Source organism: Hippocampus bargibanti, linkage group LG15, assembly GCF_051943395.1.
Source record: "Hippocampus bargibanti isolate YZ-2025 linkage group LG15, ASM5194339v1, whole genome shotgun sequence".
In the NCBI taxonomy this organism is placed as follows: Eukaryota; Metazoa; Chordata; class Actinopteri; order Syngnathiformes; family Syngnathidae; genus Hippocampus; species Hippocampus bargibanti.
This window is the reverse complement of record NC_142748.1, coordinates 3,423,791-3,443,837: the sequence shown is the minus strand read 5'-3', so window position 1 is coordinate 3,443,837 and position 20,047 is coordinate 3,423,791. Positions and strand designations below refer to the sequence as shown.

The following is a 20,047-nucleotide window of genomic DNA, read 5'->3' as shown; positions in this document are numbered from 1 at the left end:
TTTGAGGTATCTGGGGGCGGGAAATGTAGCACCAAAAAAGAGGCAGAAAATGGCGACAAAGCTCCGTGTATGGAATTAATCACAGGCTGATTAATTCCTTACACGGAGCTTTGTCACCCTCTTCTACCTCTTTTTGGTGGAACACAAAGTTTTCAGACCAAACAAGTACAGCAAAATGCATTGTCGTGATGGAAGGACTGCTACAATTTGTCCTTTTTTCGGTCAGGGGCGTTCCTTCAGTGACGTCGGGTGAGGACTCGTCACCAACTCAAAAACAAGACTTCCGGAATATTCAGTGCGAGTCTTAAAACGTAAAATATAACTATATGCGGGGGAATCTTTGTAAAATACGCTCAGTAGAAGTCATTTGAAGCTATTTTACAAATTATGGACACAACTTGTCCGGAGACGACGGTTGTCCTTTAAGAGCCAAGTGAAAATGGACACATTTCTTATTTTGATACCCCCAGCTGGACGGAGTGGCTGTCTCAATACCCAATAACGTCGATTGGAATCCTCAAAGGCTCAAAATCCTGCAGCTACGCTTTATTTTCAGCGTCAAAGAGCTGAAGAGACAAAAAAATAAAATAAATGCGGCGGCTCGGAGAGTGGGAAGGGAGAGCGGCGAATAGCATAACGTGTGGAGTTAAAAAGATTTTAGTGGCAAACACCCACACTGGTGGCTGCAGCCATCTTTGAAGATCTATGAAGGCTTTTTTCTTTTTGTGATGGAAGACTGAAGTGTGTTTGTGTCTGTGTGTGTGTGTGTGTGTGTGTGTGTGTGCATTAAAAACGCCCCACTGGGAAATTTCAACTCTGTAGAGGATTCATTCCAAATCGTCTTTTTATAATAATAATAATAATAATAATAATAATAATAATAATAATAATAATAATAATAATTGCAATACATACACCCTACAAAGAACAACATGTGAATTTGTTTATTATTATATATAATTTATTATTATTATTATTATTTTTATAAACTTTCACAACTTCAATAATAATAATAATAATAATAATAACAATTGCAATAGCAATATCAATCGCAATAACAATAAAAATAGCAATAATAATAATAATAATAATAATAATTGCAATACATACATCCTACAAAGAACAACCTGTGAATTTGTTTATATTATATATAATTTATTATTATTATTATAAACTTTCACAACTTCAATAATAATAATAATAATAATAGCAATTGCAATATCAACCGCAATAACAATAAAAATAGCAATAATAACAATAATAATAATAATAATAATAATAATAATAATAATAATAATAATAATAATTGCAATACATACATCCTACAAAGAACAGCCTGTGAATTTGTTTATTATTATATATAATTTATTATTATTATCATTATAAACTTTCACAACTTCAATCATAATAATAATAATAATAATAATAATAGCAATTGCAATAGCAATTGCAACAACAATAATAATAATAATAATAATAATAATAATAATAATAATAATAATAATAATAATAATAATAATAATTGCAATACATACATCCTACAAAGAACAACCTGTGATTTTCATATAGGACTACATTAACATTCAATTCATCAGAACAAACCTGAGACTCTTCTTTCATCAGAAAAAAAAGAGTTAATTCCTAAATTATATGGGTCTGGAGTTACCCGAGTTCGAAACAGGGGCAGCTGTCCAAAATACAATACAATACAACACATCCATATTGATTTATATAGCGCTTTAACAACTGCTGAAGATGCAACAAAGCGCAAAAATGGAAAAAAAGGGATATCTGCCCCCTTGTGGAAAAAGAATAAACATTACCAGAGGCCATGGCCAGCGCTTTATCGGCACCCAAGTATGAAAAAACAAACGTGTCTAAGAAAAGCTACAAAATTCGCCCCAAAAGCCAAATAGACACATTCCGGGCTAAAGTGAAATATTACACAGTGTTGATATTAAGTTTATATTGCTCTCAGGTATGTCAACTTATTAGCACAACTGTACACGCTCAACAGCAACGTTTAAGCTAGCAATGCATCCCAGTCTGATTTAATTCACGGGCTAATTGTACATGTGTATGAATGAATCATCATGACTATTCCCCCGCACTTGAATCAATATTGACAGTGATGTATGTGAGATCGGGGCTCTCACATTAGAGCTTCAGGTGTGCAGTTAGCTTTAATAAGCACACGATTGCACTGTATTCAAAATACAAATTCCCTCATTAGCAATCTTAATTATCATCCCCACAGCAGTTATAATCTTTTCCTAAACATTGCGAGATGGGGGAAGATAACATTTTTAATGGGTAATTGCTTGTGAGATTTCACAGGCGTGAGGAAAAAAAAATGGCGTCGTCTGCAAAATATTTCAGTGCCTTGCGTCTGAACACTTTTATGGTGTGTGCTACCTTTTTTTTCTTTTCATGCACCAAACGGATCTGTCAAAAAGAAGCTTGGTCTACCCTATTCCCCCCAAAAAAAGAAAAGAGGAATCTGACCTTTTTGTCCCCGCTGTCACTGGAGTCTTCACTGCTTCACATCAGATTGCAAAGTGTCAGAGCGGAAGCGAGAGCTTCAGTTACAGATCCGACTCACAGGGCAGGCTGAAAATACATAGGCGAAGAGACACTGTGAAAGGGAACACAACTCCGCGGGACTGAGCTATCTGTTATGTGCCTTCACTGTAGCGCTAGCTAGCTATTTGGATAGCTCTCTAATAGCTATCTAGTAGCTATCTATTAGCTGGCTGGCTATCTAGCTAGGTATCTATTAGCTATCTAGCTAGCTATTTGGCTAGTTATCTAATAGCTGTTTAATGGCTAGCTACCGAGCTATCTATTGGCTGGCTGGCTATCTGGCTAGCTATCTATTGCCTATCTAGCTAGCTTTTTGGCTAAGCAGTGTATCAAGGTTAACCGATGGCTCCAAGAATGAACTTGGTTCACTCTGTGTATCAGAAGGTTATACATGCTAAGTAAATATGGCGGAAACACAAATCATGACATTATTGAAGATGCACATTAGTACATTGTTGAAGACGCAAATCATGATATTATTTAAGACGCTCATCATGACATTATGTTCATGACTTAGCTAAACAAATTATTATAATATTATTATTATTATTATTGTTATTATTATTAGCATATTTGACAATAAAGCTGACTGACTTTTTTTTACTTTGATAATTATTATAATTATAATATTATAATCATCATTCGCTATCTAATAGCGATCTGGCTAGCTATCTATTGGCTATCTAGCTAGCTATCTAATGGTTATCTAATAGCTATGTACTCGCTGGCTGGCTAGCTATCTAATAGCAATATATTAGATATTTATTAGCTAGCTAGCTTTCTATCTAGTTGAGTGTCTCCTGGGTTGAGTGAATGCTTTATAGTCACAGGATATGTTTTTCTGTGGGTGAGCAGTGGCAGCCACACGTGCCAGCGTTCACTCAACCCGGAAGTAACTCAAATAGAATAGTAAGACAAATAGATAGAAAGCTAGCTAGCAAGCCAATAGCTAGCCAGTTAGATAGTTAGCCAGCCAGCCATTGTACGGTATTACAGAAAAGACAGAGAATAGACTTTTTACATATATAAGGCGCACCGGAGTATCAGGCGCACTAACAATGAATGAAAAAAAAATCAAAATATCATATATAAATATATATAAGTTTTCCAAATATAAGACACACCCCATTATAAGGCGCTATAGTAGAGGCTGAAGTTACGCACTGCTTCTACAGGGGGGGGTTTAATTAGTGGCAGCTGACAGTAGTTGCGAGACCTGTCGTGGCTCAATATTACGTCACATATAAGGCACTGGGATATCTTTTGAAGAAAATGAAGGCTTTGGGGTGTGCCTTATACACCGGAAAATACAGTATAATTATCATAATTATAACTGTTGGGGTGCCATTTTAAAACTGGAGCAAATATGCACACTCATTGAACCGGTGACTCTCCTTCCATAAGCCATCAACGACCATCAAAAAGGTAAATAAAACTTTATTTTACAGCAGTTTATTTAAATACAGTCCTCATGTAATGTGCCTCTCTTTCCAAACAGCAATTCCCTTTGACCTCCATCAAGCTATCAATGACAATCACAAATGTAAATAAAGTGACTTTATGATACAATGCAGTGCAATGCTTTCATTACAATACAATAGCACATTTATTATACATAGAATAAGGTATGTTGTGTGTAGTTTTAAGGCTTATTTAGTTGAAAAGTATATTTTATGGAAACCCGGGAACGGATTATTCCCATTTTAATGGTTTCCTATGGGAAATTATTTTTTGAGATACACACTTTTCGCCTTACACACTCTGTCTGGGAACCAATTAAGTTCGTAAGTTGAGGTCTCACTGTATAGTGTATCAAAATAGATAAAAGTGTGTGTGTTGCATGTCGTTAGTTGAATAAACCTTTAGATTGATCTGTCGACAAAGTTCAAAGATAAACTACCCTTTAAAAAGACTACCAGGAAAAAGCAAGACACAACGTAACAAGGCAGTAAGTCACATGGTTCAGCAGTGCCTCGTCTTTTTCCTCCGGGGCCTCTTTCCCGCACCCTCTCCCAACCTAATTATCTAAATATGAGGGCCCCATCGGCATCCCCAAGACCCCATTAGATGCCAGTTTATGAGGACGGAGTTGCCGCACAGCCACCATCAACTTGACAAAAATCCACTCAATTTAGGCACAGAGGGAGCGTGGACAGGAATCTGCCAAGACAGTGAGACTGTAATGGGAAGTTGTGATAGGAGAAGGAATTGTAGTTTGAGAAAATGATGAGAAATAAGCAGTATGTATGGTAGAGGAGTGGATTTTTTTTTCTTTTACTTGAAGCCCAACATAAATGAAGATTGCGCACTAGTTGCGTCAGTAAAATGCAACAAACTCATGCCACCAAATAATTTACATTAGTTTAACTTGGATTTGAAATGATGTCATGACATGTTTCACAATCTGTCTTTGGAAGGTTTCTTTATATCAGGCGAGGGAGATTGATTTAAGAACAACTTGCGTCTTTGCCAACGCTTCAAGCGAGCTGGAAAGACAAAACCCAGCGCTCTGTTACTGTGCCTGCAAAAGTGCGCAGAGGATGATACGCGCCTGTGGGTGTGTTCGTGTCGCACTGTCGCACTAACTGTAACACTACAATCCATAAATAAATAAACAAACAATAACCAACCAAATAAATAAATGAATACACACATTCATAAATAAATGAATAGATAGATAAATAAACACTGCAAAACAAATCCAATCCAATGCAAATACACCCAAAAATACATACATGAATGAATCAATAAATAAACAAATACATACATAAACAAATAAACAAATAAAGGAATAAATAAATAAATAAATAAATAAATAAATAAATAAATAAAAATAGCTAAAAAATACACAAATAAATAAATTGCTAAATACACAAAATAAATGAATAAACAGATAAATAAATACACCAAAAATAAATAGATAAATAAATACACAAAGTCGTGAATAAATAAACAGATAAACACACAAATAAATAAATAGATTAATAAATACAAAAATAAATAAAATGAATAGCTAAATAAATAGCAAAATAAATAGCAAAATAAATAAATAAATAAAAACACAAACATCCAAACAAATAAATAAATAAATAGATAGATTAATAAATACACACATAAATAAAATAAATACACAAATAAATAAAATAAATAGCTAAATAAATACCTAAAAAAATAAACAAAATGCATAAACAAACACACAAACAACTAACCAAATAAACAAATCAATTCATAAATCAACTCATAAATAAATAAATAAATACATACATGCATACATAAACAAAGGCATAAACACACAAACAACCAAACAAATACACAAACAAATAAATAAATAGATTAATAAATACAAATAAATAAAATAAATAGCTAAATAAATAAACACATGCATAAACAAACACACAAACAACAAACCAAACAAATAACCAAAATCAACTCATAAATCAACTTATAAATAAATAAATAAATAAATAAATAAATAAATAAATAAATAAACAAGCATCCAAACAAATAAATAAATATATAGATTAATATACACAAATAAAATAAATAGCTAAATAAATACCCAAATAAATAAACAAATGCATAAACAAACACACAACCAACCAACCAAATAAATAAATAAACAAAATCAACTGATAAATCAACCCATAAATAAATAAAATAATAAATAAACACAAAAAAAAGCAAATAAATAAATAAATATTTAAAGTAAATAAACAAAGTAAATTCAGACACTTCAGCTTCAGACACCCTGACCCAGTGTTGTTAGTCAAAAAAAAAAGCCAGGGGTCGCGAATGCATCCCATCACCCCCATTCTTTCAGTATGAATATTCATGATGCAATTTACTGTACATGTGCAGCATTTGACAGGTAATTACGTACAGGAGTGTGTTGATGTGTCTGAGTATGTACGCTCATGTGATTGGTACTTCTTGAGCTGGCGCATGCAAATGTCAACCACGTGACCCGTGGTGCACTCTAGTCAAATCTCGAGTGAACAGAGCTAAATTGCATCCATCACTCCTTATCTCTTCTCCTTATTTACATAAATTGCAGCACCATAGGACTATCTATTGTATGTCGCCCTGCCAGGCAGTCGCCAAATGTTCTGAAAGGAATTCCCTTCTGCATGTTTAAACAGGTGGTTATCACCACTGGTTGGTAATTAACTGCTACACCGCCTCTTTTTAATGCTGTGATATAATGAGAGGCGCAAAATATTTAGACACTTTTCTGTCACAGTGAGTCAAGCGTAAACCCAATTATTAACCAAAACATCGCGGCTCAGAGGATTTATTTTTTTTTATTCATGACGCTAGGATGCGTTTGCCCAGTTGAATGTAGTCATCTTATTCAAACGACGATCACATGAACAATAATACTGCTGACTGTCGAGAATGTCGTGTTAGGCGAAGCTCCTCTTTCATTGTTAGTCCACACGGACTTCCGAGCATATGGTTGTGTTGCATCGTGGTAAATCCTGTGTAATCTGCGTCTATTACAACTCTATTATTCTAATGGTTCCAATGCTCCGTCTAGATCGGCTATATTATGACACATTATCACCGCGGCAACCGGGAATGTAGACGCGCTGTTTTAAAATGACAAAGAGACGAGAACTCAAGTGGTGTGTGAGAAGCAAAACTGAGCAAGAAAATCATAAATTCTCATGCGCATCAAACACAAACAATAAGTCTGAACTAAATGTGTCATGGTGGACCAAAGAAAAGAAATAACTAAACAAACAACAAATAAATAATAAATATATATGTAAATAACACTGCAAGACTCCAAACTAGGGTGCGGAAAATCATACTGGACCCTCCGCATCCTGCCCACCACCTTTTCCAGCTACTCCCCTCAGGCACGCGCTACCGATCCATGCGCACCAAATCCAGCAGACATTTAAACAGCTTCTTCCCCCAAGCATTTACTCTTTGAACAGTAACCCAAATGGCATTATATAGTGCCTCTTTGCAATTTTTTTGCCGATGATACTAGTGCAGCGTGTTCGACCGGAAACAAATTCCTTGTGTGTTCTACATACTTGGCAATAAAGATGATTCTAATAAATAACACATATATTAATGTGCATCCAACAAAAACAAAAAGTCTAAACTAACTGTCTCATGGTGGACTAAAATAATAACTAAACAAACAACCAAATAAGAAAATAAATAAATAAATATAAATGAATGATTAAACAAATAAATAAACAAATAAATAAAAATCACATGAACAAATAATAAATGTATCTGAGAATAAACAAATAAATATATTACATACATAAATAAATCGATAAATAAATAAATGAAATAAAAAAATACAAAATACATAAAAACTATCAAATAAACAAGTAATAAAAAACAAATACAAAAATAAGTAAATAAATAACCAAAAATAAATAACTAAATTCTTAAATACATAAAAATCAAATAAACAAATAATAAATACATATGTAAATAAATAAACAACTATATTAGACACCTAAACAAATACAAAAAACACACTAACTCACCGAATAAATAGATAGATAGATAGATAGATAGATAGATAGATAGATAGATAGATAGATAGATAGATAGATAGATAGATAGATAGATAGATAGATAGATAGATAGATAGATAGATAGATAGATAGATAGGTAGGTAGGTAGGTAGGTAGGTAGGTAGATAGATAGATAGATAGATAGATAGATAGATAGATAGATAGATAGATAGATAGATAGATAGATAGATAGATAGATAGATAGATAATAATTATTATTATATGTACATTAAAATGATAAAATAATCAAATAAACAAGTAATAAAAAACTAACAAATAAATACATAAATAAATAATTGTAAATTTCCCCATTGTAAGACTAATAAAGGCAAATCCAATCCAATCGCATAAATAAATAAATAAATAAATAATGTGAATCACGTCAGATAAATAAATACGTGAATTGATGAACAGTTCAAGTGTGACATCACAATTCAGAGCCGTTCAAAGAAAATAGGGTGGTTTAATAGGGTTGTGTAATTCCTAACTTTATGGGTGCACACGCATACCAGAGTCCAAACTATTAAGATGCAAACAACATTTTCCATTATATGGCCCTATTAAACATATAACGCAACTCCCTACAGCAATACAATATTGGAGAAGGCGCCACCCACGTCCCTTCTTGCCCACAGGCGTCAGTATGGCCTGGAAGGGGCCACGTTGGCGCCCCTCTTAAGCTCACCCTGCTGCTCTCTTACATACATATGGACAGCACAACCACCACGTCCAGCCCTGCTGGGTGCTGGCCCGCGGCTAGGTGGAAATGCGTCATGATGCCGGGCTTTTTTCACTCAAGACAGATCTGCAGTTTAGCAGCCTGGAACATTTCAGTGAAATGACGCAGTTTCTGCTTTTTTTTTATTGTTCTGATTGCAGCTCTCATTTTGCTTCAGCTCTCGGCCAACTGTGGTTTTGGGAAGGGGGTTGGTGAGGCGTTTAGTTGCCTTAGGATTTATTCCTCCCAAGTGTCAAAATTAATTTTGCTTTCTACCTTGTGTTATTGTTTCGAAATGAAAAATCCCTCTGTCCCTTTCCACCTGCCCTCTTAGCACTCCGAAATAAACGAGTTATCTGAATAAATGCAACAAGCTTAGAATGCAGTGAAGCTGGATACTTTTTACAAACACAGTAATTTCTTTAAAAAAAGAAGTACGACCAGGATATCTGATAGACTGCTTTAGCAGCCATTTTTTCAAGACTATGACATTTTGTACTTTATATTGTCCACCTGCTATCACCTTACAGCAGCAATCCAATTCAATATCACAACAAAGAGCCCCAGGAACAAATACAGTAAAGTCTCGTTATATCGATATCGGATATATCGATAGTCCCGGTTATATCGATGCTATTTCTATGCACGCACGGAGAAAATTACATGCAAACAGGGTCGGATATATCGATAGTCCCGGTTATATCGATATTTTTTCGGACTCCCTTGAATATCGATATAACGAGACTTTACTGTATCTGTAATATTGAGACTCTGAACGACAATTTATAGAGTGTGCAGTATATACACTGCTACAGCAAGATACAGAACCATTTCTGCTACTTTCAACTTTCCGTTTAACCATTAATGGAGAGTTTCAAACTATCCTGACTCTTCCTCTAGCTACCCGCCCATGTGAATTGAGCAATGGTTACCCTTGCAATCGATGAAAATGTTTCTTCAACTGTCATCTGTACTTCTTTGAAGGTATCGGCCGTTTCGCTCCTCATCCGAAAAGCTTTGTCAGCAAACTAACATTTTGCTGGTAGCTATAAAGGACAACCTACGTCTCCGGACAAGTTGTGTCCATACTTGTTTGGTCTGAAAACTTCGTGTTGCACCAAAAAGCCGCCAGAAGAGGGCGACCAAGCTCCATGGAAGGAATTTATCAGCCTGTGCAAACGGGCTGATTAATTCCTCACAGGTGCTTGGACGCCATTTTCTGTCTCTTTTTTGGTGATACATTTCCCCCCAATGTTGCCTCAAAACGGATAAATTATTTAATCGATTGCAAACATGTATGCTTTCCTCTTCAGAACTGTTTGAATCATATTCATAATTGAATGTGTAATAAGAAAGCATATTCTCCGAATCTGAAGCCATTGTTTTGATTCTCCAGCAATGCAAGACGTCTTGGTGTGACGTCATGAACTGGGGGCGGGACTTTCTGAAAATACCCAATTCGCAGCTCAATTTTTTTGCAGATTTTGGACACGTTAAGTTTTTTTTATTTGTGTTTTGCATTTGAATAAAAATATCATACTGCGTCTTTTGGGTATGTTAGATGCTATAAAACGTTTTTCTGATGTCAGTTAGGAAACAAAAACGTGATGTCGGTTGTCCTTTAAATTTTAGTTCGTTTATGAAGCTTTTCGGATGGGAAGGGGAACGTCCGACACCTTCAAAGAAGTACAGATGACGGCTTTTCATCGATGGGCCACTCCTGTACGACAGAGTTTACAAAGACGTACCCTTGCAATGGTTGCATCTCAAAATATAAGACAATAGAAAGAGTGTGGGGGGGGGGGGGGGGCACTAAGCGCAGAAACAAGAATTCTCGAGAAGCATGAAAGGCATCACAAGGGAGATGCACCTTTGCATGTTTCTGTCAACTTCAGAAGCAGGATGCGATTGAATCACAGTCCCTAAGGAATTCTAGTGAATGAATGAAAGGATAATCTGATCCTTCTCCACCACCTTTACAATTGTTTCCCCCTCTCCACAACGGAATTACTATGCTATCGGGGTTAGCAGAAGGCAGTTGAATAGGTGATTTTTTTTAAACAGCATACTGAATATAAAGAACGGAGGAAAAACAAAGAAGAATGTGAAAAAAAAAAATCGATGCTCGGACCCGCAAATGAAATTAGGGAGCCCATCAGATCGAACTGGATTAGACACCGACTGGCTTTTAGACTTGTAGCTTTGATAGAGCGGCAAAGCTTTCACGTTTGTTATACTCAATGCACTAGGTTGTAATACATGGTCCATAAGCCATTTCAAGCCCCCCTTTGTTCAGCAGAAAAGTGCATATGTGGTAATGTCACGGCTTGGAATTGAAGTGGATTTAAGTTGTTAAGATTGAAGACTGTCTGTGTGTTTTGTGTTGCGTCACATTATTTTGTTTGTTTTTTACTTCAAGATGGCGCCACGATAGGGGCTGCCTTTACAGCAGCTCCTGTATTTTGTTTTTGCTGCTGTGAAATGTAAATTTCTCCACTCTGAGAAAAAAGTAAAGGTTTATCTAATCTAATGTAATCCAATCTAATCTAAACTCATTTAATATAATATAATGTAATTTAATCTAATCTAATGTAAAATTGAAAAAAAAAGTATGGTAGCTGTTTCATTAACTACAGACACTCCCCTACTTACAAACATTCAAGTTACGAACAATTGTACATATAAACATTTTTGTAGTAACATATGTAGTATTTTCTGCAGTTATACATAGAGAGCATATATTTTATTAAAGGACAACCAACGTCACTTTTTTTGTTTTTTAACTGACAGCAGAAAAACGTTTTATGGCATCTAAAATACCCAAAACACGCAGTATGATATTTTTTGTCAAATGCAAAACACCAATAAAAATGACTTAAATTGTCCAAAATCTGCAAAAGTTGACGTTTTGCATTGCTAGTGAATCAAAACAATGGCTTCAGATTCGGAGAATATGCTTTCTTGTTACACATCCAGTTATGAATATGATTCAAATAGTTATGAAGAGAAAAGCATACATGTTTGCAATCGATTAAATAATTTATTTGAGCCATTTTGAGGCAAAATTGGGGGTAAATCTCTCAACCAAAAAAAGAGGCACAAAATGGCGACCTCCTGTGGCCACCTCCGTTTTCACAGGCTGATAAATTCCTTATATGGCGCTTGGACGCCCTCTTCTGGCCTTCTGGCGGCTTTTGGGTGCAACACGAGGTCCCCAGACCAAACAAGTACAGCAAAATACATCGACGTGATGGAAGGACCGCGAGAATGCGTCTTTCTTACGGTCCTTTAGTGACGTCACGGACGGACTCGTCACCAACTCAAAAACAAGACTTCCGGAGTATTCAGCGCAAGTCTTAAAACGTAAAATATAGCTATATGCGGTGGAATCTTTGTAAAATACGCTCAGTAGAAGTCATTTAAAGCCATTTTACAAATTATAGACACAACTTGTCGGGAGACGTCGGTCGTCCTTTAAATGTTTATGTAATGGTTTCAATACAAACCAATACAGGTTACTTATACAAGTCTTAAACATGCTCATATAAACATTAAACATACTTATATAAGCCTTAAACATACTGATATAAGCCTTAAACATACATTACATACAAAATAGAGCACTGAAGCAATTTACAAAGAACTTCACCTTACGAACAAATCACGTTCGTAAGTAGGGGAGCGTCTCTATAACCTTGCACCTAACCTAATGCATGTTTATGGACTGTGAGAGCAAAATATAACCATGGGGAAAATATGCAAACAGCCCTCCAGGAAGGCCATAACAGTAATACAAACTTTTCCAAATGTATGCCAAACAAGCCGACCTCCATTCAACTGTGCCTCTTCTATCAAAATGAACGACAATTCATTTCAATTTCTAATGTGGAAAGTTCGACAATCTCCTCCTAGTTTGCACAGCGTCCTCTACAAACATGGTCACAGCTGTTTTGGTAATCATGGATGCCACCCTGAAGTGGTTTTTGTCCGCTTCCAGTCCCATAGCGCACACATGGGAACCTGTAAATGGGCAGGTGTGTTCCGGTGGGAATCGTTTGATTATAAATATTAATATGTTTGGAAAATTGGACTGAATGTTCATCAACCTCAGTAGTAAGAGCTGAATTTGAGCATTTCACATCCATGGGTGACGAGATTTGCAAACGAACCAGACAGTGTGCATATCCCACAAACAACAGAAAAATATTGATAAGAGAATAGACAGACTAGAACTTATTATATTTAAAGGACAACCGACGCCTTCGGACAAGTTGTGTCCATAATTTGTAAAATCAAATGACTTCTACTGAGGGTATTTTACAAAGATTCCACCCAATCTTGCTATATTTTACCTTTCAAGACTCGCGCTGAATTTTCAGAAAGTCTTGTTTTCGAGTTGGTGACGCCCCTGACCGAGAAAGCGGCACACAATGCATTTTGGGTACTTTGTTTGGTCTGAAAAATTCATGTTGATCCGTGTTGATGGCGAAATTTTCCTACGGAGCTTGGGCGCCATCTTCTGCATTTTCTGGGTGTTACATTGCTGTCATAACTCGAATATATTATATTATACATATTGATATGGGAGGACTCCTTTAATCGATTGCAAACATGTATGCTTTCCTCTTCAGAACAATTTGAATCATATTCATAACTGGATGTGTAACATGAAAGCATCTTCTCCGAATCTGAAGCCATTGTTTTGATTCTCGAGCAAGGCAAGACGTCTTGGCGTGACGTCACGAACAAGGAAGTGGGAACTTCTGAAACTGGCCACTTCCGGGTTCAATTTGAAGTAGTTTTGGGACACTTTAAGTCATTTTTATTTGTGATTTTGCATTTGAGTAAAAATGTCAGCCTCCGTGTTTTGGGTATTTCAGATGCTATAAAACGTTTTAGTTAGGAAACGAAAAAATGGTGTCGGTTGTCCTTTCAAGGTTTCATGGTTAGAAGGCCCGCAATGGAAGCACAGAAAATCTGGGGTCAATCTGAGGTGAACAGACACAGCCCGTTAAACTGTCATCTTCATGTAGGAGATCTGGCCTTGGATTAATTTACGACTTGGTAAACTCCTTCACAGGAAGAGCTCATTAGCCAGGTTATAAATCTATCAGTTCACGGAAAGGACAACCAATTAAAACTGTTGATGCTTGGGATGTCCAGTAGCGTGGTATTCAAATCAAGAAGAGTATTTTTTTACTAATATATCACTTAAATTTGCACGTACTCTAAATAAATAGCTTGGCAGAGGGATGCAGACATTGGGCGTCGTCATGAATGGTTACATCCCCTACCCGCAGTAAAAGTCAATCTTCTTGTGTTCAACATTTGTTCACAGTGCCCGACCAAACAAATCTGACAAATATTGATTTCGAGAAAAACAAAACCCGACAAAATATCAATATCGCTGGCGACAAACAGCTATAATAAAAAAAACAAATATTCATAAAATGGGTACACCGCTGAAAAGTCACGCTTCAGCCATCGGTGGTGAAAGCAAAACCACAGATAGAGCAAAACCATCACAATGGAAGAGTAACCATGCTCATAGATAAAAGCCTCTGCTTGTCTCCTCTCATGTTCGAACCGGCAACAAAATGGAATTTTATTTGGCTGTTGCAGCCTGCGAGTTGTGCCGCATGTTTGGATTGATTTGAATCTTCAGCGCAACAAAAACAATCATGGGTGACTTCTCAATTCCAATATATTTTGCCCATCTTTGTCATCCCTCCTCTTTTCATGTCGAATAAATTGTTCCACTGGCTCTGTCGTAAAATCAACAGTTTAAAGTTATAAATGATACATAATTCATTGCGCAAACCAGCGCAGAGAGATTTGATTTATGTATGACTGCCTCCTCTGACCCACAATATCTATCGACTGATTTCGAAATCCGAATGCATTTCACGCCAGTTCAGGCTGCATTTTAAATCTCAAAACAACTCAGTTAGCTTCTTATCATGTGGGAAAAAAGCACAATTACCGTTTGATAGTTTTGACCTATGTATCAACTAAACTCAACTGAATCTGGAAGCTTTTATGAATAAAAGCTGATTCGCAATTTAGACGTCCTCTTTAATATGAATCAACTTGTAATAATGTTTCATATGGGTGATAAAGTTGTTAAAATGGCTGGATTGAAGTCATCAAACATATTTTTGGGATATGTCAGTGGAAGAGCAAAGGGAATATCATATTGACTGGAGATTATTTACACTGGTGTTTGATAACACAGTTTCGATTTTATTATGGGTGACTGTGAGCAGTGAGTATCTAATAGATGTGGAAAATGAATATCATAATAAATTCTGTATTTATCTATGTATTTATTTATCTATTTATCCATTTATCTATTTATCTATGTATTTATCCATTTATCTATTTATCTATGTATTTATCTATGTACGTACGTACGGTATGTACTGTACGTACGGTATGTACTGTACGTACGGTATGTACTGTACGTATGTATGTATGTATGTAATGTATGTATGTATGTATGTATGTATGTATGTATGTATGTATGTATTTGGTTATTTATTTATCTCTTTATCTATTGAGCTATTTATTTATTTATATACTTTTTTAATTCTATTTATCTAGTTATGTATTTAACGACTATGTATGTATTTATGTATATATTCATATATTTGGTTATTTATCTATTTATTTATTTTGTTATTTGTTTATTTACTGATGTATTATTTATGTATTTATTTAGGTATCTATTTATTTATTATTAATTTGTGTGTATTTATTTGTGTGTATATATATATATATATATATATATATATATATATATATATATATATATATGTATTCATTTATGAATGTATTTATGTATTTATTTAAGAATGTCTTTATTTATTTATCTGTCCATTTATGTATTTTTTTAATTTATTTATGTCTATTTATTTAGTTATCCATCTACTATGTATTTTTTATATATATATATATTTATTTATATATATATATATATATATATATATTTCTCGATTTATATATCTATTTATCTCTATCTGTTTAGCTTTTGAGATATTTTTTATTTATTTTCTTTTTGGATAGTTCATTTGGGAAGAATTCTTATGCCTGGGAGCTGCAAGCATTGCATATATGATTGATTTATAGTATATATATTGCTTGTGCTGTAAACAAAGTGTTCATAATCTTATTGTTATCTAGATATGCGTGTACTATACACCCTTGTGCGAACTAACACATTTTGTAACCCCAGCCGGCTGCAGCTTAGCTTCTTTCCGAAAATTGGACCGAAAAGTAGCATGTTGATATGGTATTGCAAAGCCAATGAAAAGAAAAATAATCTACGCAACATGCAGTCTATACACGTCATGCAAGATACTGTTTTTAGTTGTGGCAGATGCAACAGGTCGACCAAGAGACAATTTTCCTCATTCAGATAGAAGCAAGTCGTACATTTCTCATTTTGTTGACCAAGAACAGTTTGCGGTTCTTTGCAAATGTAACATCCCCTCCTGTGCTTCTCTTGCTCAAAACCCGAGGCTAGTTTGGGAGGGGTTTTTATTTTATTTATTAGGCGATGCGGTCAGGCCTCATGGCAATGAATGTACGGATGGTTGAATAGAGGGGGTTTGGGGGTTACCCAAATGTGATTTCCAAGTGACCCACTTCCCCAACCGCCCCCTTCCATTTTTCCATCTTGTAGCAGAAGTGCCTAACTGCACTGCAGCATTCATCGAGCAGACGGTGGCATCTTTGTCCGTTTCACGATCCTTGTTGCCATGACACGATTGTCGCAGTTTCTACTAAGCACTATTACACCTTGGTTCGGCTTCTTTGTGCATGCATTTTTTTCCCCATGTTTTTCTAATTGCTTAAATTGTCATGTATCCATTTTATACCACTTATCCTGTTCAGTAGTGCATAATTGGCACTCTCTTTGTAGAAAAATATAAAAATATCAGATGTAGTGCATCACATATGGGTACATTATTACAATTTGAAATGCATTCGGTTTGGACGGGGACCCAAAAAAATGTGCAAGCCTTCATATACAGTAAAGTCTCGTTATATCGATATCGGATATATCGATAGTCCCGGTTATATCGATACTATTTCTATGCACGCACGGAGAAAATTACATGCAAACAGGGTCGGATATATCGATAGTCCCGGTTATATCGATATTTTTTGGACTCCCTTGAATATCGATATAACGAGACTTTACTGTATTTTCAAAGTGTAAAAGTATATCAAGTTTGTAATACGCCAAATTGTACATTGGCAAACTTTACCATATTTAGGATTTACATTAGCGCTCTAAGGCAGAGGTCCCCAACCCCCGGACCGGTACCGGTCCGTGGGCAATTTGGTACCGGGCCGTGCAGAAAGAATATATAAGTCACATAACTTCCGTTTAGTTTATTATCTTAGTCAGAACTGTTTTATTTTGTAAAAGTAAAAATTACCACAATGGATTCACGTTAAATATTATATTTAAAAGATAGAAAAAAAACAGTTTCCATGCCTATTGTATCATTTTATTTTGTTGTGTTTATCCGCCGGTCCGTGAAAATATTGTCTGACATTAAACCGGCCCGTGGCCCAAAAAATGTTGGGCTCTAAGGGACCATTACCCTAGCAATTTGAATGTGCATATCACATACAAGTCCCACGATTTGTTCGGGAGACTCCCGGATTTTGACCAAAATACTCGCGCCTCACGATTAGAGAGCCAAATCTCCTTGTTTCCAAAAAAAATATGATTTCTCAAAAAGTATCATTTTTCACCATTATACAACAATACCATTCGTGAACGAACTACGAATAGCATCAATCAGTGTCATTTTCTGTCGGCGCTCGAAAAAAAGAGTATAGAGAAGAGTTCAAAGTCTCGCAGTGCACGTGATCTCATACGCTCGAGAACAGCAGACGAATAAACATGGCGGATAGGAGCAGCTAGAGTCCAAAGCGTCCTGCAAAAAAAATCTATTTGAATGTAAATTATTGTAATAATAATATAATATAATATATATAATATAATATAATATAATATAATATAATATAATATAATATAATAACAACAACAATCATTTTTTAATGCTGATGAAACCGGCCACTCTATTCCATCAAGCCATCAACGACCATAACAAAGGTAACAGTCCAGTTTATTTATTTAATTATAATACATATCACATTTATTATACATAAAATAAGGTATATTTTGTGTAGTTTTAAGGCTTAGAAAATTAGAAGGGAGAAAATTATGTTTTATGGGGACCTGGGAACGGATTATTCTCATTTTAATGATTTCCTATGGGAAATTATTTTTTGGGATACACACTTTTTGCCTTACACACTCTGTCTGGGAACCAATTACGTTCGTTAATCAAGGTATCATTGTACATCCAATCCAATCCAATCTATCACGTGACAAGGAATTCTGGAACGGGGTGCAATAGTATTGACATAGAAAGCTACGCTAAGCTCCCGCGCAAATAGGCTAACCCCCAAAAATGAGTTAAAAATAACTACAGTAAAGCAGATGGCGGCACTATTTATAATGTTTACTCTTTCAGTCATAGTCTTTCCCCGCAAAGACATTTTCAAACGTAGCACGACAATGCACACTCACACGCCGTCCTCTGTACCCGAACGCTTGTGTTCTCCTGCCCACAAATCAAGGGATGCAGGCTTCTTTGCTTCAGTAACCTACTTTTTCTGCTTTCCATTTTAGCCTCATCTCACTAAAGGGAGTCTCGATGTCTTACCCAAGACGTTTACTACATCGAGGGCCATCAATACATGCCATGTTTAGTTTACCTCGCTAATAATAGAACGTCACCGATGTGCGTTCGCGCCTGGGATAGACAGTCGCGTGCAATGGAGTGTGGTATTCACCATGGGGATAATCTGTATCTCTTAGTGAGGAGGAGTCCCTATGGGGCCTCTACGAGTTTCCTGAAATAATATTCCATTCCATTAAATGGTACATAGTTCGTGAGCTCTGAGGAAGCAGGGGGAAAGGTAGCCAATAAACTCTTGTGTGCTTCAATGGTGCAGTAAAGGTGCACTGACCTTCCATTTACAGTTGGCTAGGAAGGCAATCATGCAGGGGAGATACATAGAAGGGATCACGATTTCAGGAAAACAGCACTCAGGATCAACCTGTACTCAGATAAATAATTACAGTACAGTCTCGTTATATCGATATTGGTTATATCGATAGTACTGCTTATTACGATACTATTTCTATGAACTCAAGGAGAAAATTACATGACCGCAGGATCGGATATATCGATAGTCCGGTTATATCGATATTTTTTTCCGACTCCCGAGAATATCGACATAACGAGACTTTACTGTACCATGCGTGTCTGCTATGTGCTGATGTGAGAAAAGTATTTTTTTCTGAGTAGGCATGAGAGAAGCATGAATATAGCCAGCGTTGCAGCAAGGTAGTCACAGCTGATGAACATTTGAGGTGTAGTTCATGCACAATTTGGTTAAAATTGCAGAGAAAGGAGTTTATCGTCATTATCCCATCGACTCATTGGGGTCTGATTGCTAGCTAACACATACCTGCCTTTTGCAATATTCTGTATGATATTTGCACATTTATAGATGTGTACGGCAACACAAAAAATATTAATTATAATTATGAGATATTTTTGATTCCATTTGTGTCATTAAATATTAACAGTAATTGTATTTTATTTATTGTCTTCTATTTGTGATTGTATTATTATTATTATTTGTGATTTATTTATTATAGTACCTATGCTTGTCTGTGACTGTAAAGTGTCCTTGAGAGCTTTGAAAGGCACTTAAAATGTAATGTATTATTATTATTATCATAACAAATATAATATATAAATATCGCTACTCGTAACGAAATCAACCACAGAGAAAACAAGTTCCCAGCAAGTGGAATGTTATTTTGAAATCAGTTAAATTAAACATTTTACCGTTTGGTTTTTTTTGCCGTAATATCATTCATATTTTTTTATCAACATTATATATCGTAAGAACACAAATTGAAATTCTTTTTTGTTGCGGTCAAGTGGAATTTTATTTTGAAATCAGCTAAAGTAAACATTCTACTGATTTTTTTTTTTTTCCGTTCTATCATTCATATTTTTTTTAATAGACATTATACATCGTAAGAACATAAATTCAAATTCTTTTTTTTTTCCGGTCGGGTGGAATTTTATTTTGAAAC

The 20,047-nt window shown here is 35.4% G+C and overlaps 2 protein-coding genes across 4 annotated transcripts in view; one reads left to right on the top strand and one right to left on the bottom strand.

Moving 5' to 3' along the window:
• shisa9a (shisa family member 9a) overlaps positions 1-20,047 on the top strand; it is a 57,184-nt gene that overhangs the window by 7,539 nt on the left and 29,598 nt on the right. The window lies entirely within an intron of this gene.
• The window catches only part of snx29 (sorting nexin 29), a 212,765-nt gene continuing 195,222 nt past the window's right edge, over positions 2,505-20,047 (bottom strand). For all 3 annotated transcript variants that reach the window (XM_089016086.1, XM_089016085.1, XM_089016087.1), the window contains one exon: positions 2,505-2,610. The gene's annotated coding sequence lies outside the window, so the exon portion shown is untranslated. The remainder of the gene's footprint in view (positions 2,611-20,047) is intronic.